We start from the raw sequence: 27677 nt of genomic DNA on the forward strand, positions 1-27677 counted from the left end.
CTTGAGAGGTGGAATAGAGATGTTTGTACACGTGTGAAGTGGCCCTTCTCCGTTCAGCCAACATTGAATGACTTAGCTCATGTTTTTCCTTTGTCCTTCTTCCCCTTTGACAGAGGACTCTTCCCAAAGGGGTGGAGATGTTTGTAGTCCTGTGTGTGTCTCTGTGGGCCGTGGGGCTGCAGTTTGGGAATGGACTGTGTGCCAGGTGTTGTCCTGAGTCAGATCTGTAGGCTGTTGTGTAGGCAGTGCCTTTTCCCACAGACAGATCTCAGCGTGTGGTCCGGTTCCCAGGCTGGCCCACCTCACCCTTCGGACCCGAGCACAGTTCGCTGTGAAGCACCAACAAAATGGTGAGACTATATATCTGCTCTGCCACCTAATGAAAAGGGATAAAAGTGCCACCAGTGAATGCCTCCAGTGGCACTGGCTTCTTGTTCTCAGATGCCGTGAACTTTCCCGTTACGTGCTACTGCGGATGAAGGCCTCCAGGGTCGGGGCCCGTGCAGGGGGCTCTAGCTCATCCACAAAGCGGCGACAGGCCAGCCTGGGGATTCTCCATGTGGTGGTGGTGGTGGTGGGGGCCTGGGTTACTCCCAGGGGACATTGGGCAATGTTGGGACACATTTTTGGTTGTCACTCGGAGGGGATGCTACTGGCTACGCGAGTGGGGGCTGGGATGCTGCTGACATCCTGCTGTGCACAGCCCCAAATGTCAGTGGTGCTGAGTCCGTGACCCCCTTGGCCAGTCTTATCCCTGCTGCGCATGCAAAGAAATGGTGCAGGACGAGGAGATGATGAATCATTTACCTCTGGCCACTCAGCGGGAGTGGCAGAACCCAGGCTGGGCTCAGGGTAGGCCTGGTGGCCGAGTTCCTGTTCTCCCCTGCTGTGCTGGCCCCGGTGCAGTCGTGGCCAGTCTCAGTCATTGTGATGCAGAAGCAGCTGAAACCTTCTGCAAGAATGGCCGTGGCCATGTTCCAATAAAACTTTGTGTAGAGAAACCGGCCACAGGCTGGATTTGGCCTGTGAAGTGTAGTTGGCCCATCTCGTTCTAAGTGGTTGTATGTGGCGTTTCTCATTTTGGGGGTCCTTCATGGTCAGAGAGGGCATGATACAGTCAGAAGCAGGTAGATTTTGTTTGGAAGAAGTGGAGGTGAACTTTGGTCCGGTCTTCTACTCTCTTGTGACCGTGTCACTCAGTCCCAGACCCCAGTCTGTGTCTGTAGAATGGGGACAGTAATGCCGACATCACGGTGGTGTGACCTGGTACAGAGATGGTGCTCGGGAAACGGTAGCCCCCTCTTGGCCTTGAGCAGGTGACTAACTCCCCGAGCCTCACTTACCCCACCTCTGGAAGGGGCTTGGTGGTGACAGACGATCGTGACTCACGCTCCTGCAGGCCATCTTTGAGCCAGGCTTTCTGCCAGAAGCAGGCCATTGAATCCTCTGACAGCTCTGTCAGCTAAGTGGGCCCTGTCATCACCATGTTACAGAGTGAGAAACTGAGTCCTGGGGAACTTAAGTCGTGGCCTAAGGGGACCTGCCAGCAGGTAGTTGGTCCGGGCAGCCGCAGCCCAGAGCCCTGGTTCTGCACCACGGCCTAAGTTTCAGCTCTCAGCACCTGCACCTGTGGCACGTTCCATAGCTGTCAACACCGTGGCTCTCAGTAAGTCACATCAGGTACTTTTAGCCATGGGTCCTCATTGCTCCCGCAGACAGCCCAGTGATAAATTTTGGGGCAGATTCATGTTCAAAAGGACTCCCTGCATCTGCTTCATAAGATTCCTGGGGCCATGTCCTGGATACAGAGCACGGTTGTCTGCTCCATGCTTGCCACCTCTTTTCACTGACATGCTACTGGAGCATTCCTTAGCCGCCCTCCACAAGCTGACAGCAAGTCCATTTCTTACTGTTTTCAGGCTGTGAAGCCAACTACAGCTCCTCCTTGGTCCACAGCTGCCTCTGTTCTTGGCAGAGGGCCGTGGCTCCGCCCCACAGCCTCACCACCATGGATCCTGGGCTCCTGTGAGCTGCGTGGGGGTAGGGCTCACATGCCCGGGCCTGCCCAGCCCTTCTCCAGACAGAGAGCATCGTGGCCTCAGCTGCTTGGGGCTACCTTCCCAGGAGGCTGGACTTGGCTGCGGTTGATTCTCAGGACCTTCTACATGGAGATGGAGATAACAGGCCTGAAGAAAGACTAGCACCTTCTCTGTGTGCTCCAGGTCCGTCTCCTTGGGCACAAATTGCTTTAGCCTTGCTGTGCCAAAAATGGACTGGAGGCTACCCAAAACTTGATTCGTTCATTCATCCTCTGTCTTGTTCTGAAAAGCATTTGAAGGAGCATCTCTTCCATATAGGTGCCGGAAGCCTGGAGTGTGGCATCCGATATGCTGTGTCCTTGGGGGCATGTTCCTTAGCTTCCTCTAGCCTCAGTTTCCCTATCTGTGAAATGGGAACAACAGAAGCCCTATTGCAGGATGTAAGTAATTTACAGCATAAACGTTAGTTACTTTTGCTGCTGTTACTGCTGCTGTCAACATTATTACTGTTCACCTCAGAAAAAAAATGGTGGTCAAGGAAGATGAACTTTCAGTCTGGCTGAGAACAAGGTGTGTGTGCACATGTGTGCTTGCATATGTGTATGCGCGTGTGTGTGTCTCAACCTCATTGCCGAACGGTTGCATCTGGTTTTTCCTGGATGAAGTGCCATCATTTTCCTTGGATTCTGAGCAACATTTAACTTTTGCTTGTAGCCGAGGTAGCTCATTAGTAGCCATGCTTGTGAGGAATGTCTGGTTAAAGCAGTTTTTTTTTTTTTTTTTAAAGATTTTATTTATTTATGTGACAGAGAGACAGCCAGCGAGAGAGGGAACACAGCAGGGGAGTGGGAGAGGAAGAAGCAGGCTCCCAGCAGAGGAGCCTGATATGGGACTTGATCCCGGAACGCTGGGATCACGCCCTGAGCCGAAGGCAGACACTTAACGACTGCACTACCCAGGCGCCCCTAAAGCAGCTTTTTTGGTGATGCTTTAAAAATCTGTGTTACTCTCTGTGTATCCCTTTTGCCAATTGGAGTGATGCCTTCCAGTTGTCTCCTCTCCTGATCATATTTAAGGCCATGGTCTAAAAGCTTCAGAAGGACCTGGTGCTTGGTGAGATGGCTGTGGGCTCCCCCAGGACCCGCCAGCAGATGCTTGTGGCTCACCAGAACCTCATCTTGAGGCCCGGCTTCCGGGTTCATCTGCATCGGCAGCCCCTGGATGAACACCTGCCTTGGCGTTACTCACCCAGCCTGACCTGTGTCACTTCCCCATTGCCGTGAGTCTTCCTGCAAACTCTTCCTCAGCCCTCGCAGTCCTGTCTGCTTTCCTGTGATTTTTCCACTGGCTTCCATCATCTTCCTTCCTCCTCACCGTATCTGCTCTGGTCCTTCAAGCTTCAGCTCCAGCGGCACCCGATGGAGCTGCTGTCCCGGACCATCTCTGAGACCCCCGGCAGCCCTGGTCCTGTTGTTTGTGCGTGCTTACGCACGTATGCTGCTGGTGGTTCACACGGGAGTGAACAGGAGGAGCACGGATCTGTCACACCCGTGCTGTAGAGTCACCTCATGATGCAACAACTCTGAGTACGGTGGCGGCGTTTTTCCTGTTTGAGAGACAAGAAACCTGAGGCTCAGAGAGAGGTCGTTACTTGGCCAGTGATGTGAGACGATGAAGCACTGAATTCAGGCTTTGTTCATTCATTCGTTTGCAGCATCGTGACGGCAGCTGCTGACCTGGGTGCATCCAGCCATCCTGTGTCCCATGCTTCTGTCATTTCACTGCAGCTCATGCAGCTTTCTGGGAATGCTGGTTTCCTTCGGGAGCTGGTGGGTCCATTTGTTCAACATTTGGGAGGTTCATTTTTTGGATAGCCTTTTCCAAAAGATGAAAACAAAGGATCATCCCTTTCCGCTAAAAGGAAATAAGGACGAAATCACACTTCAAAGGCAGTGTCCCTTCCAAAACCATCCCTTGCAGAAGTTCAAGTTGTGGCTGAAGACCACTGTGCGGAGATGATAAATACTGATCAATCACCTGAATCTGGAGATATTTTGGATGGGATGTTTTAAAATGAAGCACAATGCAGATGAACCCTCTTCCCTTGGGGCATCTACAGTTGTGCTTGTTGACGGGCCTTTTGATGGAGAGACGTTGGGAGACTGAACGTCTTGCAGCATTGAGGGAGGAAGTTTTGATCTCGAACTCACTATGACACAGGTGGAGCTGAGATTCAACGCGGAGTCTCTGCTCAGCATCTCACGATGGCTTGGGAGCCATACATAAATGTGACTGCAGAGCTGTTCTTGGCAGGACTTCATGCACATGCACACGCACAACTTGTAGTTGGTGACATGAAGCTGGGCTTGCACTGCCCTGTGTCTGTCGTGATGCTGCTCAGATGGGCCTGGGCACCTCGGCACGCCCCTGGCTGCTCCTTGTGTTGTGGTGATGCTATTGCCTTAGAGTTCTGTTTTCCAAGTGGAAAATGATAGGGATACTGCGGTTTCTCTCTGTCCGGGTTTGCCTTAAGACTGGTGTCCTTGCTTCTCCCATTTTAGAGATGGAAGACCAAGGTACAAGGAAGCCCTGTGTCCTGCAGCCGTGCCCTGAGGCTGGCCCTAGAGGAAGCCCTAGGAGGCAAGGGCTGAACATTAATTGAATACCAGCATTGCCAGGCCCTTGAGAATTTTTTCTCAAGTTTACCTCTTCTTCTTATTTTGGTTTTTTAGAGAGACCGTGCAAACATTGGGGGACGGGCCGGTGGCGGGGGGGGGGGGGGGCTCCTAAGCAGGCTCCACACCCATTGCTGAGCTTGACGCAGAGCTTGATCTCACGACCATGAGATCATGACCTGAGCCGAAATCAGAAGTTGGACACTTAACTGACTGAGCCTCCCAGGCGCTCCCCCCACCCCCCACGTTGCCTTCTTAACCGCCCTAGGCAGCTGGGAGCAGTAGATTGTTGTACAGACAGGAACACTGAGTACGTGACACTGAGTGTAAGTTACGTTACCTGCTCAGGGTAAGCCAGCAGGTGATGAATCTGGATGCAGATCTAGATTGGTCTTCCCTCTCAAAGTCCTGTTTGTGGTCCAGAGCCACGTTGTCCCCAAAGCTATTACGTGGAGATCTTTTAAGGTACCCACTGAGGGCCACCATTCCCAAGGCACCAGTTTGACTCTCAGCTTTCATCACAGTCCTGGAAAAGGCAGCTGCAGATGAGACACGGCCCAGCCCCTCAGAACTGGTCACGAAGGACCACATCGTCCCTCCTGTCTTGTCGAGCTCTCACGATGTGCATCTCCGTCTCTGTTTGGCATCCCCTCAGCAGCTCCAGAGCTCCCTGCTTCTGGTCATACCACCCACAAGGAGGCGGAGCCAACCTCTCTTTCCGGAAGCCTCTGCAGGCATCTCCTCCCTTCTTGTACACTCTGATGTGGCGGTCCCCAAACCAATCACTTGGGATGGGGGTGGCACCAATCCTGCCAAATGCCTGGGGTGAGAAATGGGAGAGGGACCCTTTCATTTGGTAATTTGTAAGAGCTTGTTGTCATCTGTGTCATAGAAATATTTCCCTTAGATCTGTCATTTGCCTGTCGCATGGCTGGCTGAATAATTTGCAGGGCCCAGTGCAAAATGAAAATGCTGCTCTTTGTTGAAAAAATAGGATGAAAGCGTCTTCCTCCCTTCCACAGTCTCTCTCGTCCTATCAAGATGTTGTTAAAAATTTTTATTTGCTCTTTAACATCATGTTCCCTTGGGCATGGGGATAGTTGCTGGGCAAGTGTGCAACCTCACAGGCATCAGGAGCCCTGTACCGAGATGTGACCTGTGCGGGCATGTGTACACCCAGACCCCAGTGGGGAGTGGAGCCCATGCACTTCCTGGCGGGGGGCGGGCAGGGAGCAGGCAGCCAAGAACCTGTCTGTCCTCTGCTCATGCTCACACCCCTTTGCCCATCAAACCTCACTTACAAAGCACCGATTCCAAGGTAAAATGAAGAAGGATTTCAGGTGAGCATGGAGCATTCAGCCCCAATGGCAGGATCACCCCTTCGGAGCACAGGTCGGTGTGACCACACTGGTCACATACCCATGAAGCTGGCCCTAGACTCTTGACTTTGTGTGTGGTCATTTCCATGTAAAGTGAAATATGGTCACCTTTCCTTTTAGTTTCTGGATTTTGCAAAGGCAACTCCAAGGGTCTGTTGTAAGGAGGGGTCTATGCTGGGCAGTAAGTAGCAGAATCCACTGCAAGGACATTGCTTCGGAAGGTTGGAGGCCGTGTTTCGTGTGTGTGTGTGTGTGTGTGTGTGTGTGTGTGTGTGTGTGTAAGGTGTTGGCAAGGGAATGGGTGAGACAAAGAGATGTTGGCTCTTGCCACCACACTAGCTCAGTGTGCCTATTTCAGTTGAACGTCATCCCCCCCGAAGGCTTGGTCATTGGCACATGATGTATTTTCTTTGACCACAGCCGGTTGTTTTTAGTTGAGACTCACCATCCTTTGGAGAGAACCTCCTACCTCCCTCCCTTTGCAACTGAGAAAGTAGACAGCTGGCCTGGCCCCGCACATTCCTGGGCTCCTAAAACACCTTCCCTTCAGGCAGGGGCGCCGATGGAGGGTGAACAGTGTGTCCCATGCCCCCTCCCTCTCCTGCTCAGCCTGCCCCGGCATCCAGGGCTCCTCCAGCCACATCCCCAGTCTCTCCTTGTGATGATTCCTTTCTCCTGTACCGAAGGCGGTTGAAAGTTTCTGTGTTAATGCTCCTGGCAGAGCAGCAAGTTGTTTTTAAAGATCTGTTTTATTAATTTCTGGCTAAATTTACAAAGCAACATATGCATAATACTAGTCTGTCAGTACTGAAATCACACGCAGATTCCTTCTCCCGAACAAACTGCTCAGAGACAGGAGACCTCTGCAGAGTTGTCCCGACCCTTCAGACTCCCTGGGCCGAAGCAGTAGCTGGACATTCAGGGTAGGGTGTAGGGAAGCGCCCCGATTGGGAATCAGATGGACCTGGCTTTGAATCTGAGCAGCCGGGTGGCTTTGGCCAGTTCTTTCAGCGATGTGGGGTCTCTGTCTTCTCATCTGTAAAGTGAGGGGAGTAAGGCCTACCCGATGGTGACAGGATTAGGGGAGACAGCTTGTGCAAGACTGGCACGTTTCCACCAGCGTCAGCTGGTCCCACTGGCTCATAACGTACAAGAGTCGTCTTCAGCGTGTGGAGCCTCCCAGGGGACGGTTTCCCTGTGTGGCTGACGTCACGGAACCTGAACACTGGAGGGCCTGGGATCCGGAGACGACCTGCTCTGACCTAACTCACATGAAAATTCCGTTGATGCTGTGTTTCTCATCTCATGAACACCGAGCGCCGTTGCTGGGCACTGGTATGTGCGCCTGCGTGCCCACGAGTGCACAAGACGGACTTGGTCCTGCCTTTATGGAGCTTATGTTCTAGCATAGGGAACAGAACAAAACCAAGCTGTGAGTGACGAAGTGAGTCGAGCCATATTAGTTGTGGTTTCTGTGTTTTAGAGGAAAAAAAAAAAAAAAGACTCCTAAACGTAGTGGTTTAAAACAACGCTGTGTGGATTTGTGGCAAAAACTGCCATTCAGTGTGTAGCCGTGCCACTGTGTCACTGCCACGGGCAGCCCGCGGTTCCTTGTCACCGGGGTGTCTCCTGAGGACGGCTCACACATGGCAGCGGGCCCCTTCGAGGGAGCCAGTGAGAAGCAGAGACGGCAAGAGCAGGAGGGGCGTTGGTCTCTTGTGACCTCATCTTAGCCCTGGTGTCTCAGTGCTTTTGCCACTTTGTTCGGATGTAGTCACGGGGCTGGGACCACGAGTAAGGGGAAGCGGTGACACACAGGCACGAGGTGAACAAAAATGGGTGCCAGGAAGAGCTTCTGGACAGGGCGGTCAGGGAACACCACCGTCAGGAGGTAATGTTTGAGCTGAGTTCCGAGTGGTGAGAAGGATGAGCGGGGAAGGTCGATGGGGACTCTGAAATGGGGCAGGGCTCATCGGAGGAACTAGGAGACCATTGTATCAGGGCATAGTGCATTTAAAAACAAAACTGTGAAATTAGGCTGAAACGGTTAGCAGGGACTAGTCTTTGCTTGTTGAGATCTTGTGTCCATGGGGAGCTCACCATCTTACGGAGTAGCCTCCCCTATTAAGGGTTAACGTCACCATCAGGAGTTCTGCTGGGTGCTGTCATCTTGCCCTGGCCGCAGGTCCCTGGTCCCGGTTCTCTGTACTTGAGCCATGAAACTTACTGGACACAGCGGGCCTCCTGTGTGTGGTGCAGTGGGCATCACAGCATTTCTGCTGAGGTCAGCGTCACAGCACCCCTGCGCTCGGGGAGCTTACAGGGCTGGAGAGAAGGGCCAAGGCTCAAGACAGAGGTGGTAGGAGTTGTTCCATTGGAGACGCGCTGCCCACTAAGGGTTGAAGGCAGACTGATCATGGCCAGTGGATGGGTGTGTAGAGGCTTCTGGAGGAAAGGGCTCTGAAGGTGTCTAGCACGTGGGGTGCTGGAGGGAGAGCCTGTCTGTGAACGGCTCTGAGCCTGACCTCAGAAAAGCCGTGTACTGGCCATCGGTACAGAGCGTGATGGAGCAGACATGGTTCGTGCCTGGACAGGCCTGGGTCTGTGACCTGGGGTATGGGGGAGATTGCTCAGCTGTGGGGGATGCCTCAGAGATGAGGTCATATTTGGAAGTTCATGACTGCCTCTGTTGAAAAGGCCCTAGAGCTTTCTTTCAGCTTTAGAGCTAGCCTTCTAGTGTGTGTGTCCTTGGGGAAGCCAGCAGTCAGGGGCTGGTGGCTTCTGTGGTGTTTTCTTCTTCCTCACTCCTGTCAGGTGTATGCTAGCTGTATCCCAAGCCTTGTGCCTGGAGCTTTCTGGATGCAGTTTGATTCCTTACACCCCCCCGTGAGCGGGCATCAGTGCCGTCTTTTAGTGCAGGACCTGAGGCCCAGAAGCTCAGTCAGCCTGCCCCAACCCGCAGTGGGGCTCATGGAGGTGGGCCCCCCCTGAGCCCCGCCACCCCCCCCCCCCCACCTCCAAGCCTGCCTCCTTTCTTCTGGCCACACACCTTCTTTCCCTTTTCTAAAGTCTTGGGCCAGAAAGAATCACTGGTGTCCATGTGAAAAATCCCCAAAGAAGGTGTTGGAACCCATGAAGCCGTCATAGAGGGGGGCTTTTATGTAGAGAAATATCCTATAAGCAGATAGGAATGCGGGCAGGCATTTCCCTCACTTCGAGATGTTTCTAGTCTCTGGGCTGTTACAGTGACCCACCAATTGCTTTGTTGGTGATTTCTGAGCATGAACAGTGTCAGGCACCATGATTTGTCCCAGAGATCCAACAGTGTACAACGCCACAGTCCCTGCCTAAACCTCACCACCTCTGGTCTAGCCCGAGACCCCGATGCACAAGAACACGTTAAGGTTGTATGTGGGCTCAGTGCTGTGATCCAGGATGGTAGAATAGGGCCATCCTCTGCATCCCCCCCCCCCCCCCCCCCCGGTGATTCAGTGAGCTGAGCTGACATTTTGTGAGCAGGACAGGACCTAGGAGTCCCAGCACCATCAGCGGGCCAGTGCGAGCCAGGTCAGCCAGAGAGGAGAAGCATGGCCACGGCCTGAGGCTCGTGGCCCTTGAGACTCCTCCTCTGCCCCTGAGTGAGGGGTCCATCTTGGTCTGTTCAGGCAGCTGAAATGGTACCACCATGTGGGCAGCAGACACTGGGGGCTGCAAAGTCCCAGATCTGGGCCCCAGCAGATCCATGTCTTGGTGAGGGCCCACTCCTGCTTTGCAGATGGCGGTCTTCTTCCTGTGGAGAGAGAGAGAGAGAGCAAGTGTTCTGGTCTCTTCTTAGAAGGTCACTGCTGTGCTCTGAATGTTTGTGTCCCCACCAAATCCATGTGTTGAAAAACCTCGTGCCCAAGGTGATGGTGTTAGGAAGTGGGGCTTTTGGGGGTTGTGGGGTCATAAGGAGTGGGGTTAGTGTCCCAGTAAAAGAAGCCCCAGCCCCTTCCCCCCCTGTGAGCACATAACTGCCCCCTGGAGTAGGGTGGTCACCAGAGCCCTCCATGCTGTCGTCCTTATCTGGGACTTCTAGCCTCCAGAACAGTTGAGAAATACATTTATTTTTTTTAATAATAAACCCAAATTTTGTTATAGCAGCCTGAAGAGACAAAGACAAGCGTGAATCTGGTTTATGGGGGCTCCACCCTGCTGGCCTGATCACCTCCTGAGGGCCCAGTCTCCTAATCCCGTCATGTTAGGGGTAGACTTGAACATGTGAATCTTGACCAGGGACATATTCACTCCGCACACTAACTTACATCGCGGCCAGAGGTTGTGGGTGCAGATCGTTCACTGGGGAAATAAGTCCTGGGGTTCTAATGTTTGCTTTTCTAACGTGTAAACATTTTAACATAACATTTAAAAAATGCTCAGAGGTGATCTATATTCCTCTCTCCCCACATGCTCCATACATTTATTGAGCACTTACTGTCTGTGAGCCACTGTTTGGGTCCCTGGGGATATGGCAGTGGACGCAAGACCCAAATCACTGCCCTCCTGCTGCTTGCTTCTAGTGGCGATGAAGTGAGTATGAAGGAAAGTAGTCAGCCAATAGGAAAGATTATACTGAAATCAGAAAAAGGTTGGGGAGCAATGGGGGTGACGAGAAATAGTTTGTATGGTGTGGACATGCAAGTTCATACTGACACAAGCCAGGAATAAAGGTAGGAGAGAGAATGAGCCAGGTGTGGTTAGTTATCTGGGGGAGAAAAGTCCTATGCAAAGGGCATAGCAAGTGCAAAGGCCCTCATGTTTAAAGAACAGAAATGAGGCCGGTAAGGCTGGTGATGGTGTTGAGGGCCGTGGTAGGAGACAAGGGCAGAGATGTAAGGGCCTGGTCAGGTTGGGCCTTCTAGGCCCTTGTAGGGGCATGGCTTTGACTCTGAGTGACATGGGGGCCTCTGGTGGATTTTGAACAGGGACAGGGGAGGTGCACTGGCCACTCTGTTGAACACAGGCAGATGGCGGGCAGAGCAGGGGGCAGCGAGACCGCCTGGGAACTCTTGCAGGAGTCTGGGTGAGAGAGCATGGTGGGTTGGACCAACATGCTGGTCGGAAGTGGTGAGAGCGTGGCCGGGTTCTAGGCTTGCTGTGGAAGGAGGGCCATCAGGTTTTGCTACGGGTTGCCTGTGGGCTATGGGAGAAGGAAGAGTCTGGGAGGATTCTGAAATTACTGGCCTGAGCAAATGGAAGGCAGTGAATTGTCATCTAGTGTCATGGGGACAGCTGCAAGGGGAGGAAAATCAAATTTGGTTTTCGGGCCATTTACTTTGAAGTAAATGAATGAGCAGTTGAATATGTGCGTCTGGGGTTCCCAGAAGGAGATAGAAACTTATTGGTCCTCTGTGTACACATGGTGTTTAAAACCACGGGACTGGCTGAGGGCACGTAAAGAGGTTTTAAAGATCTCCTCCTGAGAAGAAACTTGTAAGCATCTCCTCACCCGTTCACCCGATGTTGAGTGAAGGGGTTGCTAGCCCATCTCTGTGTGGCAGTGAGGGGCTGCCTGGCTCCCGAGGACCCCTGGTACCTGGCCTTCCCCAGCCATCAGCTGCCGAGTTCACCTTCCCTCGCCATCCTGGGTCTGGCCCGATCCCCCCCTCCAGTCCTAGAAATGAAAGCACAAGTGAGCACGCAGAGGTTGCCCTGGAGCCCATACAGAGTGGAAGTTTCAGGGGGTGGGGTGGGCTGAGTAACTGCTGATTCATGCTTTCCTGCCCGCCCTTGGCTGCATCAACTGGGATGTGCTGCATCCTGGAGCCAAAGTCATGTTCTCTCCACAGCACTTTGCCAGGAGCCTGAGAGGCACCTGCCCTTGGAGGACCTCCAGTGTGTCGCGTGATGGATTTTTCTTCTTGGCATAGGCAGAGCTCTATCTAAATGTCTCAGAGGTGTTCGCAGGGGCTGAGTCATTGTGAGGGTTGGAGGTTGATGAGTTGTTCGGGCCAGATATTGCCTTTTTCACGTGCTGACAGTGAGGCCTCCGTTTTCCTTGAAAAGGAGAGTATTGGTGTGCAGTCCGCATCCCTTAAGCAGGTTGGAGGTATGGTTGAGGCCCCGGAGTAACAGGGAAGGAGGTGTGCCCTCTTTAGCAGCTTGCTAGTAAAATCTTGAGGGTGTTTCGTCATTTCCGGAACCTGGCCAGCAGAGGAGCCATTCTGCCTTGGCTGCCTTCCCGCTGAGACATGTTCCTAATAACAACACTCTCTGTTTCTGCACTTCTGTTAGGTGTCAGGTGCTGTGCACCAGGCGCCGCGTTTTCTTAACACCTCTGGAAAATCCATATCATTGACATGCCATTGGACAGATGGAAAAAAACCAAGGCTTAGAGAAGCCATGTGGGGTCTCACAGTATAATGAGGTCTGCCCTGAACCCCCAGCCCACACTGTACCCCCATGGCTGTCCTTTGGACTAAGGGGACATCATCTGAAGCCTCTTGGTTTACCCAGTAGCACGGGTCTGGGAGATGGGACTCTATCTCATATTTCTATCCCAGAACTCTCACCTTACACATGGGAGGCCCACATGTGTGGCCCAAGACCATACAGCATTTCCCAGGGGAGAATTTGTGATGCTGTCCCGCAGTCAAGTGAGTCCCTTTAAATAAAAGGATGTTGTGGACGTAGGGATGGGGCTTCTTCCCAGTCTGATCCTCATGGGCCTGTCCTGGGACTCTAGGCAGAAAGGACGCACATGTCATCATCACTGTAAAGAATGGTAGTGAATTGCCTGTGATTGGGGGTGTTCAAGCGGAGACTGGGCATGACTTGGTGGCTCTGGTAGTCAGGACTCTAAGCTAAAAGACAGAAACCCAGTGCAAACTGGGTCTTAATAAAAAATGAAGTCTTTGTGGTTCATGGAAACCTCGTGTGCCCACCCAGGAGTTCGTCTGACCTTGGGCCAGGCACCAGCCAGGGGTCAACTGTTCAAATGTGGGTGTGCTCTTCTTCTCTTGTTTGTCTCTGTTTTCTTCTTTATGGTCTTTGTTCTCAGGCAGGTGTGCACTCGCGCGCTCTCTCTCTCTCTCTCTCTCTCTGATGGCTTCTAGCAGGTCCAACTAACTTCCTATGAGCTTAGCAATTCTGGTGATGTGAGAGGGTCTTTTTCATGACCTCTATGGAGATTCTTGGAATCAAGCCTCCCGCCATCCCTGAACCAATCACTGTGGCCAAGGGGGCGGTAGGTACCGATGGGTAAGGTCAGGGCACATGCTGCCCGGGGCCAGGGGTGTATGGTCAGCCTCCCAAAGCTGCTTGAGCTCAGAGAGGAAAATGCAGGGTTCCATTAGCTGCAGGAGAAGGCAGTGGATTTTGGCAGAGAAAACTGGGGACTATTCACACTGAGGGCCTCTGGTCAAGCGGTCTTCGAGAATCCAATGTGGAATATTGGGACGATTGCTTTTGAAAAAACTCTTTTTAATCTAAGACATAATGATCAGCTTGATTTCTTAGCCAGAAGGTGTTGCTGTTGCTGCTTTTCTGTCTTTGCTTTTGTCTTCCTCACATCCATGTCCTTCTCCTTTCCTGGGATCACTAACGAGAACGGAGTCCAGCTGCAGGGAGACCTGCTCATTGCCTCCGACGCGCAGTCAGGACCCTGCAGGGTCTCCCTGGAAGCTGGGCCTCTTGTTTGCGGTCCCACTCGCTGTGACAGGGCACAAACACACTGTCACGTGGTCAGTGAGCACTTGTAACCTTGGGCATTAGGGTGCAAGTTCACGGGAGGCAGAGATTTGGGGCGGTCTGTTCACTGCTGTGTCCCCAGTGTCTAGACGGTGCTTGGCACATGGTAGATGCTCAGGCAACCCTGATGGGTGCAGGAGGCAGCGTGGGAAGAGCATCATTTGAAACTGGACAGGTCTGGGTTTGAATCTGGAGTTTTGGAGGACGTGGTCTTAGATCCACCTGGTGCCCAGTGACGACTCGGGGACATGGCAGCTGCTATCGTCACAGGTTCCTGGTGGCCAAGAGACGAGAGGCCCAAAGCTCCCACATAGTTGGGAGGGCCCAGAAGGGCTTGTCCCCCTGTAGTCCCCCCCCCCCACACACTCTAGGAGGGAATGTGTCTCAGAGTCTGAGTGGATCACCCTGACCATCTGAGCCCTCGAGGGCCAGGGATCCTCCAGTAAAGAGTGTTCCTGAATCTCCCATTCTGTAGCTGTTCATGTGGAATATCTTTCTTGCCCTCCGTTAAAGGAACCTGTATCCTTTGCCTATCTCTGTCCTCATCTTTCCTTTATTTATTCCAGCATCTCCGTGTGAGAGCTCTGCCTGTAGTCTCTGTAAGCCTCTGTTTCCTTACCTGTAAAATGGGAATTTGCCTTGAAGACAGGTGAGTCCTGCAGTGAAGGAATGTTGGTAAAGGGCCTCGGATGGTGGAACACAGAATGCATCCAAGCTGTGGTCACGGTTCTCACTGGAGCCCGGGGATGACCTGCACTGCATTCGGGACCCTCACAGTATCTGAGAAGTAGAAGGAAAACACTTGCTGGGCCCATGTAGCATACACAACACACACCTTGGGGCGGGTAGATGTGAGTTCAGATTGTGGCTTCACCACTTGGTATTTGTATGCCCTTCGACACATGATTTAACTTGTCCCAGTCCAGTTTCCTCTTTGATGAATGGGAAACACGAGTCCTCCTTCCCATGGGTGTTGTAAGACAGCCTCTCCCAAACTTCTTTGGGCTCTGTGCCATTCTGCAGACTTGCAGGCCCATTGTGAAAGAGCCGGGAGACACAAGGTTGTTACACAGAAGGATTGTGTTTGTCAGGATAGGCTTGGTTCTACTCCAGTAACAAGCACTCCCTGGTCCCCGGGGTGTAACATGGTAAGAGTTGATTTCCATGCGTACTGTGTGTCCAGCATGAGCTGCCCAGGGCCAAGGGTGGGAGTGGCCTACTCCCTATAGTCACTAGGGAACCTGGGCCGACCTGAGCTCTCCGGTTCTGCAGCCACACCACGGGGAGAACGTGGCCTTCTCACTTAGTGTGGCAGGGGCAGAGACAGCTGTAGAGGTCCAGGGCAGCAGCCCCTTGCTGAGACTCAGGAGTGCCATGAGCACAGAGGCCGCGAGACACGAGGGAGAAGAAAGGTGAGCACTGGTGTCTCGGCCGCAAGGACTTCCTTGTCTCCGTGTCATTCCCACTTCAGGGCTTGTGACTTCAGTCCACCTCCAGACCAGTGCTTTCTGCCAGTAGGGGGAGAAATTGAGGCCTCAGCCACCCGCCATCCTGCCCCCAGCTTGATACAGGCTGCTGAACCAACGAACTCCCTTTTACTTCTACCAGGTTTGGGGGAAGTGGGCGTGTCTCGTTGGGCTACTGCTCAAGTGACAGAAAACAGAGGAAAGTCACATTGGATGAGCCCGTCTGTAGGGGTTGATCATGAGGAACCACTGTGATACTGTTGCATTTGTCCTCACTAAATGTGTCATGGGGCTTCAGTGACCCAGAGAGAAAGTGACTTCCATGGCTGTCTGTGGAAGGAAGAGAGGTGAGTGATGTTTGCAGAGTGCCTGCTGCCGGCCCGGCCGTGTTCTAGGTACTGACACATCCATAGAATCTTAGTTATGTGCCACGTGGCACATGGTACCCCTTGCAGGGAACAGGGTACGGTCTCAACAGTGAGATTTAGAAATGTGCACAACTGGGGAGAAATGATAGCCGCTGTTCTTTGTGGGACGCAACCGACCAAGGGTGACCCTAGGGTCAGACCCAGTCTGTCTGCCTCTAAAGTGCATGCTTTTTGTTGGTATGTTTTCTAAACCAGCCTATCCTGTCTTTGTATCCTGATGACCCTGGGGCTTCAAGAAATGTCACAAGCACACACATTTTCATGTGTTACCAGGTGCTACAAGAATCCGTCATAGTTGGGACACTGTTGATTGAGCCCTTGGGTATAGACCCCGTTGCTAGCGATCCTGTGATGTAAGTGGCTGCCATTTTTATTGATGCAGAAGCTGACTCCCAGAGAGGCTGAATGACTTGTCCAAGGTCACTTAGCAAGTCACTGGCAGATGGGGTTCCCCGTCCTGGCCACCTAGCTCCAAGTTCATCCTCCAGACCACTACCCTACACTGCCTGCTCAGACTTGAGCATGACCTTCCTTCCGTATGGGTGTCTGTGTCCCTAGCTCACCGCTTGGCAACAACGGTGTACCCCACCCAGGGAGAAGCCAGGTGATCGTTACCCGAAGGGGGCCCCTCTCATCTTGAGGTGAGTGCTGTGTGGTGCGAGAACGGGGCTCTCCAGGGAGAAAAACATTTTTTTGATGCTCATAAAATTTAATGTTTTTCATTTACTGTCTTTCTTTTGAAACTTGGGCATAATATATTGAGCTGTGTCTGAAATATTCAGGAGGTCTCTGTATTCCTTCTGATGGAACATGATTAAGAATGCATGCTGGCCTCCCCTCATTTCTAGAAGACATTGGAATATGACAAAGAGCCATATAATTTCAGAATTTACATCTTTATATGAAATTCTGTGCTTTCCAGCACTCTGCACAATAAATGCAAAAGCAACACTCCAGGGTGAAATAATTTTTGAAGAAACCTCTGGAATGGAGAGCAGGTATTGGGTACATGATATTATATAACTTCCTAGAGCTGGCAAGCAGGTCTGCGGCATACGAAGCAGCTGCCCCATGGTGAGTGCCTCTGTGTGCTGCCCTGGGTGCTCTGAAGTTTGCTCCTGTCCCGTTTGGTTCTCCCGGCAGCCCCGCCTGCTCTGTGACAGATCCCCACCTGGTAGCTGAGGAGACAGTGCAGAGTGCAGGGGGCTCGGAGGTGGGGCCAGGGTTTTAACTTGCTCTCCTGCCTTCTGCCTAACCTCCTCCCGCTGTGCAAGCTTCAACCTGGGGGAGCTTCTGGACCCCTCCCCCGGGCCCAGGCTGAGTTGAGACCTGCCCTCCATGTTCCTGCTGCACCACCGGCCACACTGTGTGGGGACCGTCAGAGTCAATCCCGTGGAGATGGGGAGCTCCCTGAGGGTCACCGCTGAGGCCCAGCACCCAGGACAGTGCCTGGCACACCAGTGAAGGGCCCAGGAAGCAGATGAAGTAGTGGTTCCGGAAGTGTGCGGGGAGGCACACTTGGCCTCAGGAGGAGCTTTATAGAGTAATGACTGCAGAGCTTCAAGAGATCGTGCATACTCCGTGGTAGTTAGGAGCATGGGCTCTAGGCTTGGATCCCAGGTTCTCTGTGGGTACCTCAGACTAGGACTGAACCCCTGTCAGCCTCTGTGTGCTCACCGGTTCCCTGGGGGGTAGTAGCTGGAATGCAGACAGCACCCGGGCAGGGGTTTCCTCTCTTCCGTCGGCCGCTGTATCCGCAGTGCTGAATTCCGAGCATGCTGCATGGTAGATGGTCCATAGGAACTTGTCGAGCAGATGGGTCTGTGCGTTCCCTGCTCCTGCAGAGGAGTGTTCAAAGAAGGGAATGGGCTATGGCCGGGCCTCACAGGTTCCCTGCGCATGAGCTGATGTGTGAGACCTGGGTCTCGCACAGAGTACGTGCTCGGTGAATGTCTGCTCCTCGTAATGAGGGCTCCCCCTCTTCCTCCTCCTCCTTCAGTGCCTGCCCTGCAGGCTGGAGAAGGCGTTCTGTGCTGGGAGGTGGATGAGGCCACTGCGGAGCTGCCTTCCAACTCTGGGATCCTCAAGAATCAATAGCCCCTCCGTGAGCCAGCCTGTAACAGCTTTTCAAAGGAGAGGCCAGCAAAGCTTTTTGAAGTAATTCTTGACCCATTTTCACAAGCTCAGCCGAACACAATATTTTATACTTGTAATGGGTGATAATTACAACCATTGTATGATGCCAGGTAAACTGCATTATCTCCTGTGTTAACAGAAAGGAGACTTTGTGCTCTTCTCCACCATTGACCCTCCCATAATTGATCCAGCAAAGAAAAGCCTGGAAGTGTCTGGTTTTGTTGCTGGCTTTGGCAGTGATTCCAAGTAAGATGTGTAGAGATGGGTGAGATCCTGTGCTCGATTCCAGGACGGTGAACTGTGCGGGAGACAGCATTGTCTGCTGGGTGCACAAAGCCTGGCCACGGCATTGACGTACCACCTTCTGCAGGAGCTTTGTGTAACAAAAAGAATGTGGTTCTGGGTGTTAGCTATCGCGGTAACCTCTCTGTGATTAGGGGCAAGGGTTCTAGACTCTTGGGGTCTCATTTTCCTCCCCTGTGAAATGGGAGCAACAGTAGCACCTGGCAGAATGTCTAAGGCCACTGTACAGTTGTGCAGGTTGTTCACTGTACAAGGGCATGTGCTCGGAGTCCAGTAGGAGCTGTATCCAGCCCATGCCCCACTCACTGAGCTTAGGCCCTGTGAGGCTATAGCCACCCAGAATGCACACCTTTTTGTTATTTGTGCAGAAAGATCCTTTGTGGCCCTGCAGATGCTTGATCTGTATTAGGTGTTCAGAAAACAGCAGCTGTTGTAGCTACTGCTGATGCATCTTTTATGGAGATGATGCATGGATGGATCAAAGGAGTTGGGGAGGGAAGTAAACGGAGATTTGAGTTGAGTTTTGAGGGGTAGGTGGGGCTTTAGGAGGTGTGTGAGGGAGGGAGTTGGAGGAGGATCCCGTAGTCTCATTATGCCGGTGTCCGTCTTTCCCTTGAAATGTTTCCTCCCCTCCCCTTCCCACCTCGCCCCTCCTTCTACCTCACCCCTCTTTCCATTGCTTGAATCCTATGTCAAGGAAATGAATGGGATGCCACTGAAAGCTGTTTTTAAATTTTGGGTTCTGGAGAAATTTCAGTGTAGACAAAAACGGTGTCACGTATCTCCCTGTACCCGTTACAGGCCTCATCCAGCTCCTTCTCCAAGACCAGTCCTGCTGCGTGCTAGCCCTCCTTTGCCCCCCGCCCCCGCATTATCTTGAGATCAGTTGCGGATAGCCTGTCACTGTGTGTGTCAACATCATTGACAGATGTTAGGCGGAACAGTGTGATCTGGTTTGGGTTCCAGGGGGGCTGTTGGAGCATCAGCTTGGGAGTGGGGTGCAGAACAGGACAGGCAGCAGGGGCTGTCATTTTTGTCCAGGTGGGAGATGGGAGCGGGTGTGAGAGAAGTTAGCGCTGTCGATGGTCCAGGGCCTGTGGCAGCGGCTGCTTTGTTGGCGCCTGGTTCGTAGCGAACAGTGGCTCTAATAGTAGGGGTACTCGTGCGTGCCATGCTCTAAGCTAAGCACTTCTTACCTCTTAATCATTTAAATCTCATGGAACCCCTGCGAGATTGACACTGTTAGCAGCCTCATTTTATGGATGAGAAACTGAGGCCCAGACAGGTAAAAGCGATTTGGGGGATGGTCTCCTGACTCGGGGTGCACACCTTAGACACAGCGCCAGGCAGCCTCTCTGCAGAGGCTCCAGCAGGAGGGTGACAGGTGATGGGACCTGTCAGACAGCTTCACAGCTGCCTGATGCCTCTCTGTTGCTCTTGGGTGAGCGTATCTTTCAGCAGAGGGCTGGGACTCATGGTTTTGTTTTTCTTTTTCTTTCTTTCTTTTTTTTTTTCTCCCGTCATTGCTCATTTGTCTCAACCGCAGGGAAGGTGTCGGCTGCTGCTTGATGATCACGCTTTCTGTCTATTCTGCCTTTGCTCTTTAAGGGCCATTAGCAAAAGCTGGAAAGAAAGGTGTTATCTGGGCTGTTCGCAGCCACTGCTCCGTGTGACCTTTCTCCACGGCTTGCCTTGTGTATTCTCTGAAAGGTCACGTGTCAGGAGAAACAAGGACCAACATTAGGGACTGGGGCCCAGCAGCTCCATGCTGGGGCTGCCACATCTGTTTCTCAGACATACCATTATTAATTGAGCTGTTGTTCGTTCTGGGTGTTTCTTTCCCCCCATTAAATCGTAATCCCAGCCAAATGTTTTCAAGTAGGACTTCTCTCAAGCTCAGCGGTTCTGAACACACAGGGGCTAGTTACAGAGGAGATTAAGGGAGGCTCTTTCACATTGAATTTATCAGCAGGGTTTTCTTACAGGCCTCTACTTATCTCAGGGATGGAGCAGACAGCCCACATAGCCCTATCTCGTGGCACTTGAGGATGGGTCTGTCTCAGGCTTCAGCTGAGTGTGTCACTTGACAGCTTTACAATGTGATGTCGAGGAGGACCAGTCCTGAGATGGCAGAGCTGTTGCCTTCTCAGGGCAGAGGTTGGGGGAGCCTGAGCAGCTCCTGGGCTCAACAACACCACCGCACCCAGCTCCGTCCTCCACCCAATAGGATCATGGTGAAAGGCGGTGTGGAAGGAAGGAGGAAACTGGGGAGACTCAGAAGACAGGAGATGCAGGGTTGTGAGCTCTGGGGTTACTGGCCCCCCACCCCCTCCTTACAGACTGTGACTTTGGACAATTGCTTGCCCTTTTTGAACGTTGCTTTCATCTTCTGTAAAATGGGCACAGAGCTGTACTTCCCAGGCTTGTTGTATGTGCGAATGTGGAGAGCGCCTGGAACGCTCCTTGTCTCTAGAAAGTGCTTATCATGGGTACTGAAAGATCGTTCACCGGGGCCGGCCCTAGGGAGCTACTGAACTCTTTCTTAATGCACCTCATGACACACCTGGACAATGAGGGGCACTGTCCTTATTTGACGAAGAATATAGTATGAATCAGAGATGTGAACTTACATACTCATGTCACACAGCAGAAAGTAGAACCTGGATTGGACTTCCACACCTCTTATGTCTGTACCTATCCTGATTTTGAACATCCTGAAGTAATACCTGACAGTCCCTTGGGATGATTTCATATTGAAATTGTCACTTAGAAACTGATTTCCGGGGTGCCTGGGTGGCTCAGTCGTTGGGCGTCTGCCTTTGGCTCAGGGCGTGATCCCGGCGTTCTGGGATCGAGCCCCACATCGGACTCCTCCACTGGGAGCCTGCTGCTTCCTCTCCCACTCCCCCTGCTTGTGTTCCCTCTCTCGCTGGCTGTCTCTCTGTCACATAAATAAATAAATAAATAAATCTTAAAAAAAAAAAAAAAAAAAAAAGAAACTGATTTCCAACATGTCTTCACATGAAGCAAAACCCGCTTTCTGGAAGGCTCATCCTGGGGCCTGCATACTCCTAGCATGTCCTCTGGGGTCTCTTTTAGACGCTGAATTCCACAGTAGGGCCTGCTTTAGCACAGGTTCTCACTTGATCTGGGTGCTCTTCCCTGCACTGCCAGGGTCTCCTTGAGGTGGGTGTCTGTGAAGTGGTCTGAGGCTGGTCTCTGGGGGCTTAGAAGGCAGTGGGAGCAGCCAGAGCCCCGATGGCTGTCCTCCTCTGCCTACTGATGACAGCCATGCCCTGTCTGGTTGATGGTGCCTTTTCCTCGGTGTGTCCGTGTGTGTGCTCGTGTGCGTGCGCACCCCTGTGTGTGCAGCGGTGCCCTTTCCTAGGGGATGTGTGCACCCATGTGTGTGTGACGCCTTTTCTGGCGTGTGTGTATGTTAATGTGTGCACCGTGTATGGGTGACAGTGCGTTGTCCGGCAGGTGGGGCTGTGAATGTGCCAGTGTTTCTTGCCTGGGGCAGTGCTCAGAGTCCTTGACCCAGGTTCATCAGCCCTGGCAGGCCCTGTGCTGTTGAGACGGTGGCTCAGCATCCTGGTGATGGTGGGTGGAGAGGCCGGGTAGAGAGTCCAAAACATGGACTTGGGCTGTGACTCTTGGTTCCGGGGCTGCTGGCTTCCTGTGTGGCCGTGGGCACGGTGCTTACCCTGTCAGTGACGCCGTTCCCTCAGCTCTAGAGTGAGGAGGAGTAAGAGCCTTCGTCTCCTAGGGAGCCGCAGCATCTGACGAAGTGCTTCCTGGAGAGATGGGCGAGCAGCCGTAGGGCAGAGAAGTGCACCGTGCACCTGCCTCCCGTGCCCCACAAGCGCTGTGCCAAGTACTGCCCCATTTCTCATCCTTGGGAGTCTCCTGTGCCCCCTGGAGGAGCAGGCTGGGTTTAGCAGCAGGAGATCTGGTCTAGAGTCGCGGCCTTATACAGGGCGCGCAGCCTCTCTCAGCCTAGCCTTCCGCTCAGCCCAAGTGGTCCCAGTATTTCCCTTGCTGGGTGATTTATCTATCACCTGAAGGGTTGAGTGGTGGAAAGAATACAGGCTTTGGAGCCATGATAACTGGGTTCAGATCTCAGCTGTCACTCGTGAGCTCTGTGACCTGAGACTTCCTCATTCCCCAAGCCTCACCTTCCTCCCCTGGGAAATGGGCACGTTCAGGCAACTATAGGATAGGCTGAGCGTACCAGGGTCAAAGAGGGCGATGGCGGCTGTAACTTTCCCAGGACGTCTGAGACCTGTGTCCTGGGCTGGGTATGGACACTCAGGATTTTAGTTACTGTCCCAGACCCACACTGTACGAGAACACCGTGTATACCCATCTGAAAGGAGGACAGGTATTGATGGCCTCAGTTCTGTCTTGTTTTTTTTAAAAAAAACTCAGGTCTTACCTAAAAACGATCCTATTTTGGCTTTCTTTTGTCCTCATCATTCATCATTGTTTCTGATAATTAGCGTAAGACATTATTTCAAATCTAGCATATGTGTTGTAGGTAGGTGCCTTTCAAACTCCCTGTGGTGAAGAGCTGGGTTTTTAGAAACATTTCCATTTCACTGCAGACTAACACGTGTACAATACAAAAAAAAAAAAAAATCTAGAAAAACCAAATTCCTGGATTTCATAGCAATATGAAATTGTGTTAAATATTTATAGATCTTCACTGTCAACTCCAGTTCTTCCTTTGTGCCAGACCGGTAGCTTGGAGCCCAGTGTCTGCCTCTTGGCCCCCGTTCCCAGGCCCCTCCGGGCAGTCCGCACCGTTACCGAGCGCCCCGCCACACGTGCTGATGGCTGCTGTCTGTTGTCAGTCAGCGGCTTAAGGTAGTTGTTCTCTGGCTTGTGGCTTAGCTCACCTCAGTGAGAAGTTGGATGTAGAGAGCTGACAAGTGGAGAAGCTTCTGTGACATCGCTGTTACAAACATGGGCTGAAACACTAGGTTTTCTACAACTGGGCGCCAGCCCACCTGCAATTCATACCTCGGCGTGTGAGATGCGTCCTCCTGGTCTGTGCTGGTGGCTCCCAGATTGGAGTGATCGTCATGGCCAGTGGGGTCCTTAACAAGTACTTCTTGGGATGCCCTGCCCCCCCTCCCCATTGAGTCAGTTCCTGAGAAGGAGGGCCAGAAATCTGTATTTTTCAAGAGCCCTCCGAGTGGCTAATGATCAGCTTGTTTTGGGAACCACTGGTCCGCATTGCACTACTTCCCTTCCCTCTGTGGGCACACTCCTCTCCTTAACCCCTGGAAGGCTCAGCCTATGTCCCATCGCCCAAGGTGGCGTGCGGAGAGCACAGATGGTGGCCATCCCGTCCTGCCACTTCCTGACTCCCCCACCCTAGTCTCACAGCCTGGCCTGTCTGAGCCTCGAGGCTCCTCCTTAGGGAGACATGCCCAGCCTGCAGGAGGGATGCGAGAGTCATGTGAGCGGATGGATGTAATACCTGGAAAAGGTCTGGAACATAGTTGGTGCTCAAGAGTGAATTAAGCAAGGTCTTAGTCTTTACCTGGTGCAGTGTCCTCATCACAGAAAGAGGTTCTAGATCCCTCCCTGCACCCTCTGTATGTGAGACCAAAGGCCAGCTTGTGCATTTTATACAACTTACGATGCTGAGACGTCAAAGTGAATGTTCTGGATAGTTTGGGGTATGTGACCAGGAGAGCCTCAGTTACCATTAAAATTTGGGGGTTGTCTTGGTCTAATCAGGGAAGTGTCTAATTAGGTAGCTGAGGGAGGGAGAAGCATGATTTGCTTGAATGTGATTAGATAGAACATTCCAATATCAAAGGAAATGCCAGAGGCTTTTTTTTTTTAAATTTATAATTCTTTCGTGATTTGGCAGGTAATTATGATAATTCCTGGGATTTTCACAGACTTAAAAGCTTTTTCACAGCCACATTATTTTTGGAAATCATCTTCTCTGATGCTCCAGCTGGAATGGATTGCTCAGTCTCCTGAACTTCCAAAGCTTTCGTCTTCCAAAGTCCAACTCAAATGTCACCTTCCTGATGACGCTATTCCCCATCCCTTGTGCCAGGGATACCAAGTTGGTGTCATCCACAGGCCAAGTCTCCGATCAGTCGGGAGTGACTGCCTGAGTGTTTCCTTGAGGAAGGAGTGCAGCAAGCGACGAGTGGTGTCTCCCAGGGGCCAGAGGTGGGAGAGAGGGGGTGAGCCCGATACATTTTACTGATCCCTTGTGGCTGAGTATTTAGGTAGGTTCCAGCCATTTGGAGCTGCACTGGGGCTTGGGGCACAGGTGCAAGTGGAGGGGCTGGGTTACTCCCTGACAGAGACTTGCCAAGTCACAGGTGAGTGATTTTAAAAGTTTGATGGATATTGCCAAAGATTCAAGAAATCTGCCTTCTGTCCAGCCTAAAGGGCAAAATCCAAAAGGTGCCTGACAAGCAGCTGCACCTTGTTAATTCATGAGTTGTGCACTTTGAGAGGCTTCCTCTCCGAATGGCCCTGGGCATAGTGCATGGGGGTGGGCGGGGGCGGGGGGGCTGCCCGGCTTGTGCCAAGCCTGAGGGGAGAAGTGAGGGACTTCTGAATGTTCGCTCTTGGGAAGACCTTCCCTAATACCCCGTCCTCTTTCCCAGTCCTCCTCTCTCAGTAAGCTCTAGTTTGTCTGATCTGTAAGGTGTGAACCCCTTGACCTTCCTGCCCCCCCTCCACCAGGCCTGGCACATGGTTAGCAACTCTGTCCACTGGGGGACAATGAGTCTCTCTCCACAGCTGAGTTCGTTGGTATAGCACATGTGGCCCCTTTCTATCTGGCTTCTAAAGACATCCCTGTCCTCCATTTCCCTTTTATGGGATCACCCATCCTGTACAACCAGGTCTCCTTCACTGAGCACTTGCCACGTGCAGACGCAGTGCAGAGCTGGTTAGGTGCGGCTGCTCACGTTGGCAGCACGGTGGCCCCATGCAGTCGGTAGGGTTTTGAATCGCCGTTTTGTGGGTAAATGGCTCTAGGCTCCTCAAGGTTAAGAGCCTGGCGCCGGAGCACACTGTGAGTGATCAGGTGCAGGCCTGTCTTAGACCAGACTCTGAGCCCTTAATTGCCTGTCTCAGCTGTCCCCTCCCCCCTCCGCCCCCACCAGCCCTGGCAACCTCTGGGCCTTTGTACTTACAGTTTCCTTTGCTAGATATCCGTTTCTTCTTCCTATCTCAGGGTGACCTCCTAGAGCTTAGCATGTTTATGGGACATAGAAGACCTGCGGGTCTGAGTGACTTTAGATGCTGGGGGTGAGGGGGCAGGTGATGGGGTTAGAGAGGCTGATCACGAGGGGGTTTGGGTTTTATTTATCCTTAAGGCAATGGGAAGCAATGAAGGTTTTAAATAGCAGGTGATGATATCGGATGTTGTTTTGGGACGATCCCTCAGTCTGCTTGGCCGAGCATGGACTGAAGGGTAGCCAGTGTCTGTCTCTGTGTCCCATTCCCTGCGACTCTCTCTGGCTGCTCCAGGCAAGGCTTGGTCAGGCGAGACCTGTCAGTGCCCTCAGAGCCTAACAGGAACTCCAGCCAGCTGGGCTTGAGCTGCCTGCTCTTGTTTCCATCATCTCCGCTTCCTTTTCTGGGGCTCTCGGAGTCTCAAATCCATTTCTAGTTACACTAGCGTTGGAAAGAGTTATTCAAGGAACAGTGAGCTCAGCATGGTTTATAGAAGATCAAAGCTGTTGGTCTCAACGGCTCTATGTAGGCATATCTAATCTAGAAACTCTGAATTTCAGAGCTTAGCTTAGTAACAGTGAATATTGTAGTTTTAATGGTTAGTCAAAATTATTTCATCAGTTTATCTCCTCTGTTCCACCGGATCCCCCCCGCCCCCCCCCCCCCATTCCCTAGCAAAATGAAAGCTTTGTCTGACGTGGTCAAGTCACTCTTCTGGCTGCGAAAGAGAACCAGGCTTTTGACAGCTCCTGATAAATACCATTGCAAGCTGGGATGTTTCGATGTTTTATACATTTATGGAAAATTGTTTTAACACTCTGGCTCCCACTGCAAAACAAAGCAAAACAAAAACAAAGCAAAACCTTGCTTTCCTTTGGAAATGCCGGTGGCGTTTATGTAAAGCTCTGTTTTGCGGGGTTACGGCAGCAGGCATTTAGCAGGAGTATTGGCAGCTGTGTTCTCTGCATACTGTGTGGTAAATGGACTGTCCGCCCCGAGAAAGCTCAGGGAACATTTAGGTGATTTCTGTGTGGGGGATCCGCACAGGCATTATTAGCAATACTGTCTTTGTTTGTGAAAGACCAAAAGAAGATCGTCTTAAGCTTTTTCTATACAAAAGGAATAACACAGCTGGGAAATATGAATTTTAGGTCTGTACAGACAGAAGCTGGTTAAAGGCTCAGTGCCTTATTCTCCCGTTGTTAATTGCATGGTACTTGGAATATCTTTTATACCATTTCCCACTTGGCATTTCACATGGGTTTGAAGGAGGTGGGCACCCCGGGGACAGGGGGTTGCCATGAATAGGGTGCGGATTCACAGAGCAAGTTGAAGGAATCAGGATGTGACTGGGAGCCCAGTGCATTTTGTGTTGATTGTACCATGGCTGCCTTTAGTTTCAGGTGAAGAATTTCAGTTCTTTAAAGGGCCCAAGTGGTTCTACCCACTGATAAATGGAAGAGTGTTCATTATCAGCAAACTAAAAAGTAAGGAAAAGTAGAAATAATGGAAAGAAAATCTGTCCCTTGACTAATGTTAATATCTTGTGTCTTTCCTTTTATCTTTTATATAACAACACATCAAAAACAAAAGCCCCCCCCCCCTTTATTCCTCCTGAGGCCCCAAGACTTAGGTTAATGATCCTTTCTTTTCCCATAAGATGTCTCCCTGTATCCCTTCTTGATTCTTACAGTATGTTTTATATTTCATATGTAGTACTTATTACAAGTGGTTTGATACTGATTTTGTCTTAAATAGAATATAAGTCCTGGCTGAAATCTATAGTATACAGGAGGGGTGATCTCTTAGGAAAAGCAGGGGGACAGGACTGGGGGAAGGTCTCTTGACCTCTAAATTCTCAAGGGGTTCTCTTTAAGATGGTTGCAAGATTCTTCTTTCAAAGTTCCTGAAGACCATGGCAAGATGACATTGCAAATTTCTCTAAAATGTTTGAATAAATTATAGTCGAATTTGATCTTAAGCCCCCCCAAGATCGCTCATAGAATCAGAGAAATTACTTTGTTTTGACCATATAGGATGTCATTGTGCTTGTCATAAGTTGATAGCGAGAAAGACCTGTGGTTCACTGTGTATATCAGTCATAGACTACTTGATGGCAACCTCCTTTTGTTTGGGATGAGCCAAGGGTATTGAATAAATATGCACAAGTTCAAGGGCTCAGAGCAGGCCCGAGTGGGCTGCACGTGGGCATAATGCAAGTTGTAGAACTGTGGCGTGTGGTCCAGAGCCGGGGCCCCGGAGTCCCTCCTTCATGGGCGGTATGACCTTGAGCTAGCCC

At 51.8% G+C, this 27677-nt stretch overlaps 1 protein-coding gene across 1 annotated transcript in view; it reads left to right on the top strand.

The window, feature by feature from the left end:
• Positions 1-27677, top strand: part of SNX29 (sorting nexin 29) — a 511081-nt gene that overhangs the window by 297540 nt on the left and 185864 nt on the right. The window lies entirely within an intron of this gene.

The sequence above is a fragment of the Ursus arctos genome, unplaced genomic scaffold, assembly GCF_023065955.2.
Source record: "Ursus arctos isolate Adak ecotype North America unplaced genomic scaffold, UrsArc2.0 scaffold_2, whole genome shotgun sequence".
Lineage (NCBI taxonomy): Eukaryota > Metazoa > Chordata > Mammalia > Carnivora > Ursidae > Ursus > Ursus arctos.